This window comes from Eptatretus burgeri, chromosome 17 (genome assembly GCF_056783735.1).
Source record: "Eptatretus burgeri isolate ZD-2024b chromosome 17, Ebu_testis_v1, whole genome shotgun sequence".
Classification (NCBI taxonomy): domain Eukaryota; kingdom Metazoa; phylum Chordata; class Myxini; order Myxiniformes; family Myxinidae; genus Eptatretus; species Eptatretus burgeri.
In genome coordinates, this window is record NC_140977.1 from 41,918,507 (window position 1) to 41,940,619 (window position 22,113).

Consider the following 22,113-nt stretch of genomic DNA (forward strand, 5'->3'; position numbering starts at 1 on the left):
TGCTTTTCTAGCAAAATTTGAGGGCACGATAGTGGCATTTCTATAAGCGGAAGCCATTTTGGCCGCCATCTTGGATTTTTCAAATTGCCCAAGGGTGAGACTTTGCCACCCACCCAAGGATGTAAACTTCGACCCTATACTACAATAATCTACAGAGAAAAAAACTTTCTCAGAGACTTTGAGGTTAGGGTAAAATTTCCAGTTTGGCAGACAGATAAGACTATTGTATTCCTCTTTAGAAATGGTTCTGTAATCATCTGAGCGATGGTTCTGTAAACTGACCGAATAATTAAGGCGCAGTTTTGGGCGACGAGCGTATGAGGCATTTAGTAGTTGGCAAGGCTGTTCCAAATTTCTGCACGTTTTGAATGCACTTGGATATTACGGTCATAGTTTCAGTTGATGATACTAATTTTATAGACTCCAGTGAGGCATCCTGTGTTGTGTACCCAGCCAAAGGATACAAAGGAACTTAAAATCTATGAAATGTTAAAAAACAGCTGCCATTACAAATGCTTCTCAGACTCAGAGAATCTCAAACACTGGGCCATGGCACCTGCCTCAAAGATTTGCGCAGTTCCAAAATCTCCTTAAAATAAACGCTGTTATGCTGTAACACGTGATGCTATGCAATGCAACGTCGCATGATTCTGCAAAACCCAAGGCAGCACCACATCACGGGATGGAGCACCACGTCACGCGATGGAGCACCACGTCACGGGATGGAGCACCACGTCACGGGATGGAGCACCACGTGGTGAACCACAGGTCAACCCAACACGAAGCCGCACGTCGTGACTCGATGTCACAACTCCCTTTCCACAGGATTTACTACACCAGTGGCGAGATGATGTGAATGGGAACTGCAGTGGTGATGGGATCAATCTGTCCAAGAGAGTATGATCTTATGGAAGAATTCCCATGGGAAAGAAAAGGGAATGAACAATAAAATGAAGAAAAGGGAAAGTAAAGCAAATGTGACCGCGCGATTTTCCTTCCCTCCTAAAACAAGATAATAATCACTGACGATTTCTTCCATGGACCATCTTGTGTTTTGGAGGTTCAAGTACTTGGTGTCACGTGGACGATGTCTGCTGACGCGGATTGGTCACACTGAAACATTGTGCTTCGAAAATGGCCGAATCAAAGGGAATGACACTCGAGGGGACGGCGTGGTACCCGACCATGTCATGAAAACACAAAGGTGAGGAGCTGAAGAGTTTATTGCAAGCCACAGACACATGATCGATGGACAAACATGAAATAGAGATTTTACATTCATTGATGTAATGAGGGGTTCGTATTTGAAGAGAAACTGTTCATGTTTATAATCATTGTTAACAATCAACACAAAGCAGGAACATCAAGCAAAGGAAATGGTGAAACAGGTGTCTTGTTGGAAGAATGAGATGAGAAGATGTGAGGAGGTGTGTCCGGTCCTGGTCCTGGAACTCTTATTCAACCTGATGAACCACTTGGGGTGAGAAGGAAAGATGTAATTACACGGATTGTTCATGGGATTGGTTAATCATGTCAATAAGTTATACCAAGCAGATCCTCCCTTCGACTGGATCAACAACGATTAACATTTTAGACGCAATGTGGATGTCACACACCCACCACAACCCAAACTCTTATCACTTCATATTTTACCATGGTATCTTGAACAAAACAACCCGAAATATAAAGGAAAGACACAGCTCCTGTAACTGTAACAGTAATCTTGACATTCCCCATGAAGTGTGATGTTCCTCTGGGAGGAATCATCACCTGTTCTCACGGTGTCACAATGATGGTTTTAATTTCGAGGAATCGGTACTAGAACCCAGGATAACAAACCTCGATGTTGAGTGAAACACTAAACTACCTGCCTGACGGCTGCCTCCCATCAACGAGTGGTTCATGGATTGATAAGTACAAGGTGGGGTGGGGGATGGAGGGGTGGAGGGGTCGGGGTTCATATATCTGACAAAATAATTTGTGCTGTAAATAATTAATGTACATAACAAATGCTGGGTCGAGCACATGGTTGGAAATAACACAGATTCGAGATTATGTTGAGATATAATAAAGTTACTTAAACGTTACATCTGACAAATGAACCCCATTGTGATTGTTACATTCCCGACAACGAATCGACATGTTGTTCATCACCACGTGTGATGTATCTTGAACGAGAGTGTGGATGGTTTTTTCAGCGATGTTTTCCTTGAATTATTCGATACATTCAGGTTAATTATCGTGTGGACGTCACAGTGTTACATCATTCAAAACTTTAGCAAAGATTATCAAGAAATATTTTTGAAAAGTTGGTGAAATTAAATACACATTGTGAGTGATCTATGAAAACATTGATCACTCGACATTTGTGAAGTTTAAACCGGAACTGCACTTACCTCTTGGTGATCCATCATCTATCAACCTCGATATTTACCGTAAAACATCCAAGGGAACCTCCTGTGGAGAAACACCGATGGGGTGGAAATGTGAAGATGGAAGACATTGATTTGTGGAAAAGAAGTTGATGGGGGTTGGGGGGGTGGAGGGATGGTGGGGGTAGAGAGAGGGGGAGGGGGAGGGGTGGGCGGTGGGGGTGAATATATGGTTTGGGTAAAGAGGGGGGAGGGATGGGCGTTTGGTGAAGAAAGGAAATGAAGATGATGTGTAATGAGGAGAGGAATGTGAAGATATTCATGGAGATATTGATTCTCATTTACTGTGAAATAGTTTGGACAAAAATTACTGAAAGAAAAAGTGAAATCTCGAATGTGTGAAAATGAGATTATCAGGAATGTCACGTTTATATTTACTTCGAAGGATTTTCACGTTTGTAAAGTGTTGAAGAAGAAGACACGTCAGGTGGTCCTCGCTGATCTGGTCCATCATGATCCTCTCCTGGTTCTGGTTCCTCCATCATGGTTGACGACACAACGAAGGCCAAAGAAAGGAGCATCGTAGTCAATATCAGGAACTTCATGGTCCTGCAGCACATTAGAGTGGGTTTTGTGATGGAGGTGATCCAGAGATTATTACCCTCACCAAAGGAGACGATGTTGCATTTGGGTCCGTTTGTCTGTCCGTCTGTCTGTCTTTCTGTCCGCACAGAACTTTCGTGTTTTTCTCCACAACCAGTTGTTGGATTGAGATGAAATTTTCCATATTGGTCCGACTGTTCCTCTACAATGTTTTAATGATAATAACGACATCGTAAGTCACGTGGTTTGGCAGCCATATTTTAAAACGGAAACTCTGAAACTGCACGAAGGAAGATATTGAAACTTGCCACACAGCAATTCTGATGAATGAGTGTGATTTTTGCGATGTCATCGGTGCTCTTGTTTTGACGTCAAAATTGCCTTCTTCTTCTTCTTCTTCTTCTTCTTCTTCTTCTTCTTCTTCTTCTTCTTCTTCTTCTTCTTCAGCGACAACCATTATCCCACTGTTTTTATGGAGTCAGCCACTGGGAAGCTTTGCCCGAGCCTTCATAACCGGCTGACCAGGCTTGACGGTTGACAAGTTATTGCTGGAATTTGGAATTTGGCCATGGTGCTGGGTGCTGGGGATAGCTCGCCTACTCTTCACGAAGGACACCATGGAATGAGAGAAGATTTGTCTCCCGACCATCACCATCTTTCTCTGTTTCACTTACTGCTTTCCAAATTCTACAACCTTAAACGCTTTCTTTGTCTTTCTTAATTCTTGCCATGAGGACTTGACATCCGAACATCCTCAAGCAGAATTTCTCAATGTGGGAGACTTCAGTGGACAACACAGAGAATGGCTGAAATCTTCCCCCATTTTTGTTGGGGGGTGGGGAGGGGTTGAAAATCTAACGTTTCCCTTTCTAAAGGATTTGGAATAAATTATCACGCACCCTTAACATATCCCAGATCGCCTTGACCACACCACCATTACCTTAGATTTGTTCTTCACTTCCAATCAGGTGCATTACATCGAAACAATTTCACCTGCAATTCGTTCTTCTGACCACAATCCTGTGAACATCCCTTTACTTTCCCCAACTTCTCATCCGACTACTCCGACGAAACGCCAGTATTGGCATTTCAATAAAGCTGACTTGACTGGTTTATGAAACTTCTTTCTGACTTTCCCTGGAAAGACCTCTCCCTCTCCTTGGGTGATGCCTCCATCTATGCTGAATATTTCGCTGAGGTTATTGTTGCAGGAATGGAGGCTTATATCCCCTTCTCTTTCAAATCTACCTCTCCAACCAATTCTGCTCTGCGTCCATTCGTGTAAGGGATGTCGCATCTTGAACATGGAAAAACTCTTCTTCCTCTGACTCGTATTCAGCTTTAATATCCGCCAGAAATCATTGCAAACATGTTATTCATGAGGTGAAGCATTCCTTTATTCAAACGAAATGTGACAACCTCTCATCTTCTTTCACTAATAGATCTTTCTGGTCCTGAGCTAAATATCTCCAACAACTTCTGTTGCTCTAACTTTCCTTCAGTTTTCGTTTCAGATGATGCTCTCGCTGTCTCTCCGACCAATAAAGCAACTCTTTTTGTTTCTCATTTCTCCTCCAACACCACACTGGATGACTCGAACCTTCCATCAACCTCTGCTGCTCCCCTCATCAATCCAATGTCCCTCCCCATAATCTCTTTTCACGCAGTCAAAAAACACTTCTCTCTCTGGAAAAAAGCAAAGCCTACGGGCAAGATGCCATTCCTCCCTGTGTCTCAAATGAATATGCTACAGAAGTAGCACCCCGTGCTTGCTCGTTATTTCGTTTTTGTGTAAAAACCCAAACTTTTCCTCTTCTCTTCCCAAACACGGATGATCTTCCCCTTTTCAAAAAGCCGATTTTTTACTTTCTCAAAAACTCTTAAACTATTCTCTATTTCCTTACTTTTCCATTCATGCAATTCATTTAATTTAGGCTTGGCCTCGTTGAGGACGATTCAGTGCGTGTCTGCAGCCTTCAACATAAAAAAGGGGAATGTTAGGACAGCCTCGGAGTACACACACTCACCTTGAAGCTGTCTCGCCTGCAAGGATATCCTCGGGGTACGCACACTCACCTCAATGCTGTTTGGCCTGTAAGGATAGCCTTGGGGTACGCACACTCACTTTGAAGCTGTCTTGCCTGGAACGATAGCCTCGGGGTACCCACACTCACCTCGAAGCTGTCTAGCCTGTAAGGATAGCCTTGGGGTACGCGCACTCACCTTGAAGCTGTCTCGCCTGCAAGGATATCCTCGGGGTACGCACACTCACCTCAATGCTGTTTGGCCTGTAAGGATAGCCTTGGGGTACGCACACTCACTTTGAAGCTGTCTTGCCTGGAACGATAGCCTCGGGGTACCCACACTCACCTTGAAGCTGTTTGGCCTGTAAGGATAGCCTCTGGGTAAGCAGCCTCACCTCGAACCTGTCTCACCTGGAACGATAGCCTCGGGGTACGTGGGGTACCTTGAAGCTGTCGAGCGGGGGTTGGAATCCTGCCTTCGCTGTGAAATATCATCCTGGTGCTTCACAAGCAGGGAGATTTATCAATGCTGATAGTTTATGCCGTCCTTTTGATGCAAGCCAAACTGGGTATCCCATCTGGGAGAAAGAGTCAGTCGACGTTCAAGACCCCACAGTGTTCTTCATGAAAAATAGACGAGACATTCCAAAACACCCAGAAACAAAATGCCAATCACTGCCCTCACCTCCGGGGACACTGAATCAGCGGCACATCTGTGGCCTCACAAAGAAGAAGCGTGAAGTCGTTACACAATGCAGTTAAATTTCCGAGGTTTTACCCAAACCAGCATGTTTCACAACACAGTTCATCGTTTTCAGATCGCCGTGACTACGCAAACCGAAGACCCTCCTTCATATTTACAGAAGAGTTTATTCGAACCTGGTATCGAGAAGGTAATAAAATAGTCTCACCAGAAGTTTGAAAGTAACTTTAAAATCTCTCATTACAACGAACCAACAGAACTGTAATTATCGAACAAGATAATCTCGGACAAGAAAACTAATCTCATGAGAACGAACGATTCCCCAAACTTACCGACTCTTTCCAATCAAGTGACACAGGACGGATCAAAATCAGGTGAACAGGTGTTGAGATGATCTCCGAGTGATGTGGAGCAGAGCGAATCGTCCTTTTATCAGAAGCCAAATTGATGATTTGACCCGATTTGTGTTTCTCAATATGTAAATCAATCAATGCCAGGTAAACCTGGATGCTCCGACAAAGCAGAAAATGAAAAAGAACGATTTACATTTCAAACAAACCCAAATACATCACTGAGGATATAACAATACAGGATGTGCATAAAGTGCTTGTGTGCACAATAGCATCAAACTATAAACATCAGATGAAAGAAAAATAGGACTACGGGACCTGAAGCTCACCTGGATCAGCAGAAACAGTGAAAGACGTCATAAAACTTGGAACTTTGTTCATCTGCTGAATCTGGTTCGATATTTAATTTTCCATCCTCGTTCATGAGCGTCTGTGTCGCCGAAGCAGCTTCTTGAGCAAGTGTTATACTAGGTGGTTTGCCATTGCCTTCCCAGCAGAAGATCGGGCAGGAATTTATAACTTGGTCATGGTGCCGGTGATAGCTCGCCTTCTCTTCCTGAAGGGAATCGTTGGGATCTTTAATATGCATCAACGAATGTCGGAAGACAAGACGCACAGTCGTCCATCGGAGGAACGACACACACATTGATGATTCATTCTGTGAAACACCAGAATGTCATTTTGTAGCTTGGCCGAAATTCAGGTGAACAGGTGTTGAGATGATCTCCGAGTGATGTGGAGCAGATTGTCCTTTTATCAGAAGCTAAATTGATGATATGACCCGAGTTGTATTAAATCAATTTGTTCGTGTTGAAGATTTCCTCTTTACGCATTTGTAATTGTTGTGAATGAATAAAGCCATTGCTCCTCACTCATAAAATATTATTTGAACTTCGGTAAATGCTGCAGTTGAGAGGATTCCATTGTAAACATGATTATCCATGTATTCTGTTATATTTGCTTTCTGTGAAAACAAACATCAGGCTTCAGTTGATGTTGATTTGTGATATTGATTTGTCGTTTTTTGATTAAAACGATGTGATAACCTGGAAATGTTGTATAAGTTCCAGGAAGACTTAAGTTTTCCAATCAGTGCATGATGAAATCTAACTTTTGATATTTCTTATTGAGTTCACAAATTTGATGAATATCGTGCATGTCTTTTTGTGTCCTGTCATCCTTCCCGAGGTCGGCAAAATGAATGCCAGCATGCTGGTACACTGTGTCGGAGTGGTGACCCGTCCAGGATTGTGCCCAACAGCCAAGGAGACTGCTTAACCAGCAACAACGATCTGCACAGAGTATGGTCCCGATCTCCTCCTCCTCCTTATTGTGGAGATGGATTGTAAAAGCTGCCGAGGTTCTGTGACCAGTGCCAGTTCATGTAATGTTGTTCTTTATGAAAGCTCGGAATGTGCCGAATTGATGATTTACTTCTTTGATCTGTAGAACTATCTGTATTTCCAAACCCTGGGGACCCTCGAAGGGGATGTTGTGCTCTTTTCTGATTGGCTGTGCTTTGTCCTGCCGACCTTGTTCACCTCCGCCATCGAAAATGGACGGAGGTTGCTGTTTTCACCCCTGTTTGTTTGTTTGTTTGTTTGTGAACTGTATTACGAAAAAACTCCTGGACGGATTTCGACGAAACTTGGTGGGGGGATTAGGTATGGTCTAATGATCATGCCATTAGATTTTGAACTTGGTCCAAAAAAAACTTCGGAAATTTTGCAACTTTTTTCAAAAAAAATTCGATTTTATTTGAAAGATATTTGATTTTTTTGTTGCATATCTACATGTTTCAGTGATTTCCAACCCCCCAAAAAAATTGTTAGAGGAAAAATAAAAATTTCTACATGCGCGTCGATCTAGTTTTGATTAATCAATCGTGGTTCAGTGGAGTCTGATCCGTTTTTACCGACGATGAATAGGATATCGGGTTCACTTGAGTGACCCAACAGTGTTGGCGGCGGAAGTTTTGCACTCTGCCGAGTGCTACCCCTCGAGTTCAGACTGTTTCACTCCTTTCCCTGTTGCAGAAAGCAGTTATTTTGATTTCAAACGATGGGAATAGTTACTCTCTCCCCGATAAAAAGTTATTTCTCTTTTATCCTGCTTGTTCAATCATTTCCCCCCACTTGTCCCCAGTCGATATACAAGACTTGGGTAAAGGGTTTTTCAGAGAGAGAGAGAGAGAGAGAGAGAGAGAGAGAGAGAGAGAGAGAGAGAGAGAGAGAGAGAGAGAGAGAGAGAGAGAGAGAGAGAGAGAGAGAGAGAGAGATTCATTGATGGATCTTTTCTCTCTCTCCCGTTTGTGTGCGCCTTCGTAATTAAACATTCTCATTTGTTTGCTGAACCTGAGTGGAAATTGAGTTCATTTCTTCCACAGTTAGTAAGTCGATGCCAGGTAAACCTGGATGTTCTGAGTCAGCAGAAAATATAAAATAAAGATTTACATTTCAAACAAACCTCAATACATCACTTGGGATATTACAACACAGGATATGTATAAAGTGCTTGTGCACACATGAGAAGCAAACTATAAACTGTGTATGAAAGAGTAATTCAAATATTTTATTAGTCCTGGAGGGACAGTCGAGCGGTATATATCGTTGCGGTTCCACAAAACCACATGCCTCCAAGGCAATGGCACCCAACATGCAGTGATCCCCAGGCAGTTATTTCATGAGTATTCGTGTACTTGGTCCTTCCCTCATGTCTTGCGTCTCAACGTTACGAATTGCGTTGCGTGGGACTTGTAGTTCCGTCGAATAAATATCTCTATGATCCACACTCTGATCTCGACTGCAAACCCTTTCGTTTGAGCCATAATTCACACCAAGCATGGAAGCACACACACACATGCCGTTCAACGGACAATTTTTCATCTGCACACCACGATGCCTCCCGTGGCTCCGATCTTCTTCCTTGTTGCACACAAAACAACCTTCTTCAGGAACTTGCAATATCACAAAAAAATATGACAAATCAATATCACAAATCAACATCAACTGAAGCCTGATGTTTGTTTTCACAGAAAGAAAATGTAACAGAATACATGGATAATCATGTTTACAATGGAATCCTCTCAACTGCAGCATTTTACCGAAGTTCATATAATATTTTATGAGTGAGGAACAATGGCTTTATTCATTCACACCAATTACAAATGTATAAAGAGGAAATCTTAGAAACGAACAAATTGAGAAAATACAAATCGGGTCTTATCATCAATTGAGCTTCTGATAAAAGGACGATTCGCTCTGCTCCACATCACTCGGAGATCATCTCAACACCTGTTCACCTGATTTTGATCCACCATGTTCATTTGATTGGAAAGAGTCGGTAAGTTTGGGGAATCGTTCATTCTCATGAGATTAGTTTTCTCATCCGAGATTATCTTGCTTGATACATCGAGTTCTGCTGGTTCGTTGTAATGAGGGATTTTAAAGTTACTTTCAAGCAAATGGTGTCTATTTTATTGCTTTCTCGGTAAGCAATCCAGTCGGGTAATGGGGTCATCCTCCATCATAGAAACTTGTTCCTCGGTTCATCTGAACTGGAGGGAGTGGAGGGGGGGTGTCATATGCATGTACGTGTGCAACAACTCCCTTCAAGAAACACAAGGAAATTAGACGCAGGTGGAGGCCATTCAGCCCATCAAACCTGTGCCACATCAATACCGCACCAATTTAACAACACAAGATAAAACTATGACACTCAGTAGAGCGCATTACTCCACCACATAATGATTGATCCATGAGAACACAACGGACCCAATACATTTTTGAAATATTCATGCCACATATAGTTTTTGGCCCTTTCTCTCAATGGTCTCTTGTCTGTACCTGTTTTGGTGAGGATGTTGAGGTCATGGAGAGATTCACTTATCTTGGCAGTGATGGTCATTTCTCTGCTGGCTGTGAGCCAGAAATAAAAAAACATCTGGATCGGGCCTGTGGAGTCATGGATTCACTGGATCATGGGGTACGGCACTGTCGGTGCCTATGCAGGAGGACGAAAGTCTGAGTCTTCAGGTCCTTGGTGCTTCCATTCTTGCTCCATGGATGCGAGACTTGGACTCTGCATCAGGATCTGAGATGGAGACAATTCCTTTGGTACCAGGTCTCTTCGGAGAATCCTTCGCCATCGCTGATCGAACTTTGTGTTCAACGAGTGGTTGCTGAGAGGAACTCAAATGAGATTTGTTACCTGCATCGTGCATGAGCATCTGCTGCAGCTGTATGGACTTGTGGGTCATATTCCTGAGGGTAATCCTGTTCAGCAGATTCTCTCAGCGAGGGAGTCGATTGAGTAGAGGAGGCCAATGAGCAAACCACGTGCCTCGTGGTTGCAGCAGGTTGATCAACATCTCAAGTAGATGGGGATGGGCCAGGCACATGCCTGCAGGAGGGCCAGACGGAGTCCCTTAGAGTACCGGCAGAAAGTGGATACAACGACACACTGCTCTGGTGCCTGCTCCCATACTTGACCTGACCTGAGTACTCTCCCAGTTATATTCCTCAATAGGCCCACATAACACGAGTTTTAACTTGTTCTTTTCCTCTGATATACTTATTGAATGCCTTGCTATTATGCTTAATATTCTTAGCCATCTCCTTCTCATGCTCTCCTTTGGTTTGCCAAGTTACTCTCTCAATTTACCTCTCTTTACTCCAAGAGTGATGTACTTACTCTGCACTCCACACCCTTGCTCTTTGAATGTTTCCCATTTTTCTGATGCTGATTGTCTGTTGTTTGCTTCTCCCAATGTACATCATCCAACTTTCTCCGAACACCCTCAATATTTGACTTCCTGAAATGGAATCGTCTTACTCTACTCTCTTGAACTCTCACCCTGAACAGAAACCTTGCACACTCAACGTTATGGTCACTTACTTCTCAATACTCCTCCACCATATTGCGATCGTCACTTAAAAGGAGGTCAAACATGCACTTCCCCTCGTGGGCTTTAATCCAAAGTGGGTTAAAAAGCAATCCAGGACAAAAACGAGGAAATCCTCAACTGCTCTGCCCTTTCCCTGTTCTTTCACCCAATCTATCCCTGGCAAGTTAAAATCTCCCATAATCAATACTGTTCCCTCTCCACATGCCCTTTTGCATTCTTAATGTACTCCTCCTTCCTCCTCTTCCTTCACACCCAGAGTCCTATAAAAGCATTCTCCCAGTATCTTCATGTTTTTGCAATTTCAAATCTCTTCCCGTACAGAATCCTCAACATTTATTCCTTCCTTAACGTCACCCATTTCTCTTGATGCAATGTTGTCCTTTTCCCAGATTCCCCCTCCTCCTCCTATTCTATCCTTTCCATCACACCAATACATCTTGCCCTGTCATTTTCATCTTTATATCATCACCAATACATCTTTTTCATCACCAATACATCTTCTAATCCTATCCTCCAGTTACTGTCCTCCTTAAACTTTGTCTCACTCACTGCAACTATATCGTACTCCTCGCTGTCCACTTTGGCTTCAACCTCATCCCTCTTTCAATTTAAACTTGTGGCATTGGTATGGAATACCTTTAACTTTTCCCTTCCTTCTTCACCTGATTTTCTTCCCTGGCCTTAAAAATCACAATTACATCCTCAGTTCCTTCTTCAATCGCTTCCCCACCCTCCACTGACCTAAAAAAGCCTGAATTCCTTCATTTTCCACTGCAAACCTTGCTGCCCCCTTTCTATTTTGCAAATTGCCATCATTCTGGAAACACTTCCTTTGACCCGCAATAATTCCCACTGCTTCCTTTGTTGCGTTCAATACACCTTCGTTTCGGTCGTCATCGGAATCAACCAGATGGATCGCTCCAACAACTTAGAGCGGCCATGCACCACCACCCACAAGGTTGTGAAAGAGCTCTCAGTCTGTCAATCCTTCTCGGGCGGGCAGGGGCCAGGCGAGGGGAGGAAGGGCGGGCTTTGGGCAGAGTAAAGGAAAATAAGATGACATTCAATGACGAGAGAAGAATGTAAAGACATGGAGTTGTTGATTCTCATTACTCTGAAATATTTTGTACAAAAATAACGAAACAACAAGAAGGGCACTCGGTGGAGCGCTTACCTCCACCACGAAATGCCTGATCCACGAGAACATATCAGGCCCAATACGTTTTTGAAATATGATGATATTCAGGACTTTGTCGTTTTTGGCCCGATCTGTCAATGGTGAAGAATGACTTAAAAAATAATTAACTCTCGTATCCAGTTCCAGAATCGGAAGTATCAATTCTCGTATCGGAAGTGTTTCGTCTATTTAATGTGGCCTGGTGTTGGCTTCCAGCTTCAGGTGGTTGGTTTGAGACCTTCGTGTAGGAGTTCTTAGCCCCTGTCGACTGTTGAATTAACACCAGGTGTGGTTGACAGCCTGTCATCCTTCCGATGTCAGTGAAAGGAGTGCCAGTGTCAGTATGTACTGGGGTAATTCCCAGTTGGAGTAACCCGTGCTGGAGTGGAGGCCTGTCCAGGACTGCACTCCTTTCCAATGAAACTGCCTCCTCAGGGGTGAAGCAACATCATCAAAAGTGGTGGAGGGTGAGGGGTGACAACTTGTAACAAAGTTACCATCACCACGACTTATGCTGTTATGATAAACATGAGGGGCTTGGTGGTTCGAGGTCATATCCCCTCCCCTACCCCAGGAATTTATGAAATCCGAGTAATCAGTTTATGTCATCTGGTGAATTTTCTGGACTCCTGAAGGGGGGGGGCGGGGGTGGGGGTGAATAACAAATATTTCAGGGTTCAACGAATTTAAAAAGCGAAAGAATTGTCGTTGTTTGTGTATATTTTTGAAAGTTGTGAATTTCAGTAAAATATGATGTAAAATTCATAAATCCAAAACTTAATTAAATGCACTTCACGAGTTTTATCCGTTTGTTCATCTTCAGTCAAATTGACGAAATACTTCACATTCTCCAGATGCATACAGGACTCGAAGCTGGGACAGCTTCGAGGTGAAGAGTGTGCATACCTGGAGGCTATCCTTGCAGGTGAGGACAGCTTAGAGGTGAGTGTGCATATTCCGAGGCCATCCTTACAGGCCAGACAGCTTAGAGGGAGGTGTATATCCAGAGGCTATCCTTACAGGCTGGACAAATCAGAGGGAGTGTGTATGTCCAGAGGCTATCCTTACAGGCTAGACAGCTTAGAGGGAGTGTGTATATCCAGAGGCTATCCTTACAGGCTAGACAGCTTAGAGGGATTGTGTATATCCAGAGGCTATCCTTACAGGCTAGACAGCTTAGAGGGAGTGTGTATATCCAGAGGCTATCCTTACAGGCTAGGCAGCTTAGAGGGAGTGTGTATATCCAGAGGCTATCCTTACAGGCTGGACAACTTAGAGGGAGTGTGTATATCCAGAGGCTATCCTTACAGGCTAGGCAGCTTAGAGGGAGTGTGTATATCCAGAGGCTATCCTTACAGGCTAGACAGCTTAGAGGGAGTGTGTATATCCAGAGGCTATCCTTACAGGCGAGACTGCTTAGAGGGAGTGTGTATATCCAGAGGCTATCCTTACAGGCTGGACAGCTTAGAGGGAGTGTGTATATCCAGAGGCTATCCTTACAGGCTGGACAGCTTCGAGGGAGTGTGTATATCCAGAGGCTATCCTTACAGGCTGGACAGCTTCGAGGGAGTGTGTATATCCAGAGGCTATCCTTACAGGCTATGCAGCTTAGAGGGAGTGTGTATATCCAGAGGCTATCTTTACAGGCTGGACAGCTTAGAGGGAGTGTGTATATCCAGAGGCTATCCTTACAGGCGAGACAGCTTAGAGGGAGTGTGTATATCCAGAGGCTATCCTTACAGGCTGGACAGCTTAGAGGGAGTGTGTATATCCAGAGGCTATCCTTACAGGCGAGACAGCTTAGAGGGAGTGTGTATATCCAGAGGCTATCCTTACAGGCTGGACAGCTTAGAGGGAGTGTGTATATCCAGAGGCTATCCTTACAGGCTAGACAGCTTAGAGGGAGTGTGTATATCCAAGGGCTTTCCTTATAAGCTCTGCAGGTTGCAGGCGAATGTGCGTACCTGACGCACACACTCACACACACCAACATTAATTATTATAGTTGTGGTGAACATAAAGTGCAGTGCTGGGCATGTGGTAAAATTGCTTCAAAATAGTTTTTTCACTCTTTTCAAGGTAATTATTTAAGGCCTGATTATATTTTATACCACCAGGAATACCAGTAGGTTATATTTTATACCACCAGGAACACCAGTAGATTATATTTTATACCACCAGGAACACCAGTAGGTTATATTTTATACCACCAGGAACACCAGTAGATTATATTTTATACCACCAGGAACACCAGTAGGTTATATTTTATACCACCAGGAACACGTGTAGATTATATTTTCACGACCTCGGTTGACACGTTGACCTCAAGGTTCACAAACTCGTCTCCAAGCTGTCGAGCCTGGGTTTGAATCTCGGCCCATCTATAAGATGCCATTCTGGTGTTTCACAGACTGACTGAATCATCAATGTGTGTGTCGTTCCTCTGATGGACGACTGGGCGTCTTGTCTTCCGACATTCGTTGGTGCATATTAAAGATCCCAACGATTCCCTTCAGGAAGAGAAGGCGAGCTATCACCAGCACCATGACCAAGTTACAAATTCCTGCCCGAACTTCTGCTGGGAAGGCAATGGCAAACCACCTGGTATAACCCTTGCTCAAGAAGCTGCTTTGGCGACACAGACGCTCATGAACGAGGATTAAAATCAAATATCGAACCAGATTCGGCAGATGAACAAAAGTTCCAAGTTTTATGACGTCATTCACTGTGTCTGCTGATCCAGGTGAGCTTCAGGTCCCGTGGTCCTATTTTTCTTTCATCTGATGTTTATAGTTTGATGCTATTGTGCACACAAGCACTTTATACACATCCTGTATTGTTATATCCTCAGTGATGTGTTTTGGTTTGTTTGAAATGTAAATCTTTCTTTGTAATTTTCTGCTTTGTCGGAGCATCCAGGTTTACCTGGCATTGATTTACTAACATATTGAGAAACACAAATCGGGTCAAATCATCAATTTAGCTTCTGATAAAAGGACGATTCGCTCTGCTCCACATCACTCGGAGATCATCTCAACACCTGTTCACCTGATTTTGATCCGTCCTGTGTCACTTGATTTGAAAGAGTCGGTAAGTTTGCGGAATCGTTCGTTCTCATGAGATTAGTTTTCATATCCGAGATTATCTTGTTTGATAATTACAGTTCTGCTGGTTCGTTGTAATGAGGGATTTTTAAGTTACTTTCAAACTTCTGGTGAGACTATTTTATTGCCTTCTCGATAACCAGGTTCGAGTAAACTCTTCTGTAACTATGAGGGAGGGTCTTCGGTTTGCGTTGTCACAGCGATCTGAAAACGATGAACTGTGTTGTGAAACATGTTGGTTTGGTTTAAACCTCTGAATTTGAACTGCATTGTGTAACGACTTCACGCTTCTTCTTTGTAATGCCACACAAGGATACAGGGTCGATGAGGCCACAGATGTGCCGTTGATTCAGTGCCCCCCTGGAGGTTTGGGCAGTAATTTGCATTTTGTTTCTGGGTGATTTGGAATGTCTCTTCTATTTTTCATGAAGAACACTCTGGGGTCATGAACGTCGACTGATACTTTCTCCCAGATGGCATACCCAGTTCGGCTTGCATCGAAAGGACGGCACAAACTCTAAGCATTGATAAATCACCCTGCATGTGAAGCACCAGGATGACATTTCACAGCTAAAGCAGGATTCCAACCTCCGCTCGACAGCTTCAAGGTACCCCTGCGTACCCTGAGGCTATCCTTACAGGCGAGACAGCTTCGCGGTGAGTGTGTGCACTCCGAGGCTATCATTACATCCCTTTTTATGTTGAAGGCTGAAGACACGCAGTAAATCATCCTCAACGAGGCCAAGCCTTAAATAAATGAACTGCATGAATAGAAAAGAAAGGAAAGAGAGAATAGTCCAAGAGTTTTTGAGAAAGTAAAAAATATGCTTTTTGAAAAGGGGAAGGTCACAAGTGTTTGGGAAGACATGAGAAGGTTAAGAGTTCCAGAGTTTGACAGTGGAGAGGAAGAAACAAACATCATCACGGCCCACCCTTGAATTGCCAATGGCCAAACAAAAATCACGTGATGCAGTGGCTTGTCGAGGATTCCTTGCTCTCGGAAATGGTGGAGCCACACAAACAGCAAGTTCTTGTGAGCAAACACCGAAGTAATATCTGTCGAAAAGAGAAAGAGACCCGACCATGCGGCGAAATTTGAGCGGGTCGAGTTTTGAGGTCACATTGGTGGAGTTCACAAGTCGAATAACTTTGGAGTCAATTCTGTCCAGTGTGTTCGTAGAGCTGGAACCTCCCCAGATGTGAGGGCAGTACTCCATACAAGGACGAATTAATCCTTTATATAGTTGGAGCAACTGTTCAGAGGAGAAGAATCTTCAACATCTGAACAGGACTCCTTGTTTCTCTGAGGCAGACGTAGTTATTTGCATAATATGTGGATTCCAGGATAAATATCATGTTAGAGTAATACCTGATAGGTTTATTGTATCACATGGTGTACTTGTGGAGCTTTCAAAGGAGATTGGAGAGTTGAGAGGAGTTTTAGAGAGAGAGAGAGAGAGAGAGAGAGAGAGAGAGAGAGAGAGAGAGAGAGAGAGAGAGAGAGAGAGAGAGAGAGAGAGAGAGAGAGAGAGGAAGAAATTGAATTTTTGAAACATTAAACTTCACTTCGTTACATTTCCCCCACTAGGAGATCTTGTCCAAATCCACATTTAAAGAGTTGGCTGTGATGAAACGAGATGTCGATAGAGTGAGGGAAGATGGGGCAGATGTGAAAGACATTGAGGAATGTAATGTTGACTCATCAGCATACGAGTGCATTTGGTTACTTGTGGAAGAAAGAAGTCCATTGACAAAAAGAAGGAAGAGTGTTGGGGACAGAACGGAAGCCTGAGGTTCACCGCTGTTGATGGGGAAGGGGGAGATGATGAACCATCAACAATTACAGAGATAGAGTGGTCGGAGAGAAAGCTCGATGTGAGAGAGCCGAGTGAAGGATGAAAGGTGAAAGAGGGAAGCTTAGAAATCAGATCCCCATGCAAAACTCTGTCAAAGGCTTTTGAGATATCAAGGCCAACAACAAAGGATTCCCTATCATCTCTCAAAGAGGCCCCAACATTCGTAATGTCAGAAAGGATATCACCTGTAGACATTGCCTTGCGAAAGCCGTATTGTTGGTCAGATGGAAGACTGTGAGATTCAAGATGCTTGAGAAAATGGGAATTGAAAAGACATTCATGGACTTTGGAAACAGTGGAAGTCAGAGCAATTGGACGGTAGTTGGAAGGGTTTGAACGATCACCTTTCTTGAAAATAGGTTCTACTAAGGCATGTTTCCAGGTAAGAGGAAAAGTTTGGGTATTAAAACAAAAACGAAACAACGAGCAAGCACGGGTTCAACTTCTGTAGCACATTCATTCAAGAAACAGGGAGGAATGTCATCTTGGCTGCAAACTTTGCTTATATCCAGAGAGAGAGAAGTATTTTTTTGATTGCGTGTAAAGAGATTATGGGGAGGGACATTGGATTGATGAGGGGAGCAGCAGAGGGAGATGGAAAGTTCGAGTCATCCAGTGTGGTGTTGGAGGAGAAAACAGAACCAAGAAGAGTTGCTTTTTGGTCGGAGAGACAGCGAGAGCATCATCTGAACGTAAAACTGAAGGAAAGTTAGAGCAACAGAAGTTGTTGGAGAAACTTTTAGCTCAGGACCAGAAAGATCTATTCGTGGAAGAAGATGAGAGGTTGTCACATTTCTTTTGAATAAAGAAATGCTTCACCTCACGAATAACATGTTTGCAATTATTTCTGGCGGATATGAAAGCTGAATACGAGTCGGAGGAAGAAGAGTTTTTCAATGTTCAAGATGCGACATCCCTTACACGAATGGACGCAGAGCAGAATTGGTCGGAGAGATAGATTTGAAAGAGAAGGGGATATCAGCCTCCATTCCTGCAACAATAACCTCAGCTATACATTCAGCATAGATGGAGGCATCACCCAAGGAGAGGGAGAGGTCTTTCCAGGGAAAGTCAGAAAAGAATTTACGTAAACCAGGCGAGTCAGCATTATTGAAATGCCAATACTGGCGTTTCGTCAGAGCAGTCGGATGAGAAGTGGGCGAAAGTAAAGGGATGTTCACAGGATTGTGGTCAGAAGAACCAATTGGAGGTGAAATTGTATAGTTGTAATGTAACTGATTGGAAGTGAAGAACAAATTCAAAGAATTGATAGTGTGGTCATGACGATCTGGGATATGGGAAGGGTGCGTGATAATTTGTTGCAAATCATTTAGAAAGGAAAACGTGAAAGCTTCAACCCCCTCCCCCCGCCCCCCCCCCCACCATCTGTGTGGGAAGATTTCAGCCACTCTCTGTGTTGTCCACTGAAGTCTCCCACACAGAGAAATTCTGCTTGAGGGTGTTCGGATGTCAAATCCTCATGGCAAGAATTCAGAAGTCAAAGAAAGCTTTTAAGTTTGTAGAATTTGGAGAGCAGTAAGTGAAACAGAGAAAGATAGAAATGGTCGGGAGACAAATCTTCTGTCATCCCATGGTGTCCTTCGTGAAGAGTAGGCGAGCTATCCCCAGCACCCAGCACCATGGCCAAATTCCAAATTCCAGCCATAACTTGTCAACCGTCAAGCCTGGTCAGCCGGTTATGAAGGCTCGGGCAAAGCTTCCCGGTGGCTGACTCCAGAAAAAGGTGGGATAATGGTGGTTGCTGAAGAAGAAGAAAAAGAAGAAGAAGAAGAGGAAGAAGAAGGAGAATGCAATTATGACGTCAAAACAAGAGCACCTATGATATCGCAAAAATCACACTCATTCATTGGAATTGCTGTGTGCCAAGTTTCAATTTCTTTCTTTGTGCAGTTTCAGAGTTTCGTTTTTAAAAATATGGCTGCCAAACCACGTGACTTATGACGTCATTATTATCATTAAAACATTTTACAGGAAGAGTCGCACCAATATCGAAAATTTCGTCTCAATCCAACAAGCGGTTGCGGAGAAAAACACGAAAGTTCTGTGCGGACAGACAGACAGACAGACAGAGAGAGATGGACGGACCCAAATGCAACATCGTCTCCTTTGATGAGGTTAATAATCTCTGGATCACCTCCATCACAAAACCCACTCTAATGTGCTGCAGGACCATGAAGTTCCTGATATTGACTACGATGCTCCTTTATTTGGCCTTCGTTGGGTCGTCAACCATGATGGAGGAACCAGAACCAGGAGAGGATCATGATGGACCAGATCAGCGAGGACGACCTGACGTGTCTTCTTCTTCAACACTTTACAAACGTGAAAATCCTTCGAAGTAAATATAAACGTGACATTCCTGATAATCTCATTTTCACACATTCGAGATTTCACTTTTTCTTTCAGTAATTTTTGTCCAAACTATTTCACAGTAAATGAGAATCAATATCTCCATGAATATCTTCACATTCCTCTCCTCATTACACGTCATCTTCATTTCCTTTCTTCACCAAACGCCCACCCCTCCCCCTCTTTACCCAAACCATATATTCACCCCCACCGCCCACCCCTCCCCCCTCCCCCTCTCTCTACCCCCACCATCTCTCCACCCCCCAACCCCCATTAACTTCTTTTCCACAAATCAATGTCTTCCATCTTCACATTTCCACCCCATCGGTGTTTCTCCACAGGAGGTTCCCTTGGATGTTATACGGTAAATATCGAGGTTGATAGATGATGGATCACCAAGAGGTAAGTGCAGTTCCGGTTTAAACTTCACAAATGTCGAGTGATCAATGTTTTCATAGATCACTCACAATGTGTATTTAATTTCACCAACTTTTCAAAAATATTTCTTGATAATCTTTGATAACGTTTTGAATGATGTAACACTGTGACGTCCACACGATAACTAACCTGAATGTATCGAATAATTCAAGGAAAACATCGTTGAAACAAAGATCAACACTCTCGTTCAAGATACATCACACGTGGTGATGAACAACATGTCGATTCGTTGTCGGGAATGTAACAATTACAATGGGGTTCATTTGTCAGATGTAACGTTTAAGTAACTTTATGATAACTCAATATAATCTCTAATCTGTGTGATTTCCAACCATGTGCTCGACCCAGCATTTGTTATGTTCATTAATTATTTGCAGCACGAAATATTGTGTCATATATATAAACCCCCGACCCCTCCCCCCTCCCCCACCCCTCTACCCCCTACCCCACCTTGTACTCTCAATCCATGAACCACTCGTTGATGGGAGACAGCCGTCAGACAGGTAGTTTAGTATCTCACTCAACATTGATGTTTGTTATTCTGGGTTCTATTCCCGATTCTGTGAAATTAAAACCATCATTGTGACACCGTGAGAACAGGTGATGATTCCTCCCAGAGGAACATCACATTTCATGGGGAATGTCAAGGTTATTGTAACAGTTACAGGAGCTGTGTCTTTCCTTTATATTTAACCTCTGCCATCGAAGATCGGAGGTTACTGTTTTCACCCCTTTCTGTTTGTTTGTTTGTTACTTTCGAAATCTAAAGATTTCGTAAATATATTGATGCCTTCCGTTTCTGTTTGTTTGTTTGTTTGTTTGTTTGTCGGCACGATAACTTGAGAACGGAAGAAGCTACTAATGTCAAATTACACCACGTGATTCAGGAGGGTGATGGCTCGTGCTGATTAGATTTTGGTCAAAATCGGTCAAAGGTCAATGTCACAGTGAGGTCAAACATAATTCCGTGAATTCACGTGGAGAAATGGAGATTTTTGCTTCGGTCGACGTTATGATTTTTGATGGTTTGGTACAGAATCATCGTAGAAACTTATGGTTTGCGTCGCTCCCTTCTCTCGAGACAGCTTTTATTAGACAAGGTCAGAGGTCAAGTTGACGATTTCGTAAGTACCAGTCTCTGACTGCTTGTTTGCTTGTTTGTTTGTTTGTGAACAGTATTACCGAAAAACTCCTCGACGGATTTTGACGAAACTTGGTGGGAGGATAAGGTATGGTCCACGGATCATGCCATTAGATTTTGGACTATGGTGGCCATGCCGCTATGGTGGCCATGCCGCTATGGTGGCCATTTTGAAAAAGTATTTGAATTTTTTTTTGCATCTCTACATGTTTTAAGTGATTTCCAACCCCCCCCCCCCCAAAAAAAAAAAAATTGTTAGAGAAAAAATATTTTGCAACTTTTTTTCAACAAAATTTCAATTTTTTCTCCATGTTAAAAGTGATTTCCAACAAAAAAAACATGCCAAAATTATAATTGCGGCTGATTTTGGAACTTCAGGTGGATATACCCACATAAAATCAATTTCTGTCTCAAGGAATCGAGTTATGACGAATGAATTGAGTATGTAAAAGTTAAAAGTAAAAGGGAAAGTTGCCAACTATAACTCTGTGAGGACTGTTGACGTCAAATTGAATGAATAGGATTTCAGGTTCACTTGAGTGACCCAGCAGTGTTGGCGGCGGAGGTTTTGCACTCCACCGAGTGCTCCCCCTCTCGTTCGGGTTGTTTTGTTCAAGATACCATGGTAAAAGATGAAGTAATAAGAGTTTGGGTTGTGGTCTGTGAGATCCACATTGTGTCTAAAATGTTAATATTTGTTGATCCAGTCGAAGGGAGGATCTGGTTGGTATAACTTATTGACATGATTAACCAATCTCATGAACAATCCGTGTAATTACATCTTTCCTTCTCACCCCAAGTGGTTCATCAGGTTGAATAAGAGTTCCATGACCAGGACCGGACACACCTCCTCACATCTTCTCATCTCATTCTTCCAACAAGACACCTGTTTCACCATTTCCTTTGCTTGATGTTCCTGCCATGTGTTGATTGTTAACAATGATTATAAACATGAACAGTTTCTCTTCAAATATGAACCCTTCATTACATCAATGAATGTAAAATCTCTATTTCATGTTTATCCATCGATCATGTACCTGTAGCTTACAATAAACTCTTCAGCTCGTCA

The 22,113-nt window shown here is 43.1% G+C and overlaps 2 long non-coding RNA genes across 3 annotated transcripts; one reads left to right on the forward strand and one right to left on the reverse strand.

Moving 5' to 3' along the window:
- Nucleotides 1-1,205: 1,205 nt before the first annotated feature.
- On the reverse strand, nt 1,206-6,396 carry LOC147009879 (uncharacterized). The gene is made up of 5 exons (XR_015052905.1): nt 6,382-6,396; nt 6,035-6,205; nt 2,811-2,981; nt 2,397-2,457; nt 1,206-1,474 (listed from the first exon to the last, which is right to left on the reverse strand). It is a non-coding gene; the product is annotated as an uncharacterized LOC147009879 (long non-coding RNA).
- A 2,905-nt stretch (nt 6,397-9,301) lies between these two features.
- Nucleotides 9,302-22,113, forward strand: LOC147009880 (uncharacterized). 2 transcript variants are annotated; one of them, XR_015052902.1, is made up of 4 exons: nt 9,302-9,394; nt 19,284-19,454; nt 19,807-19,867; nt 21,845-22,113. It is a non-coding gene; the product is annotated as an uncharacterized LOC147009880 (long non-coding RNA). The 2 variants fall into 2 exon arrangements; XR_015052901.1 differs by lacking the exon at nt 9,302-9,394 and adding an exon at nt 15,069-15,225.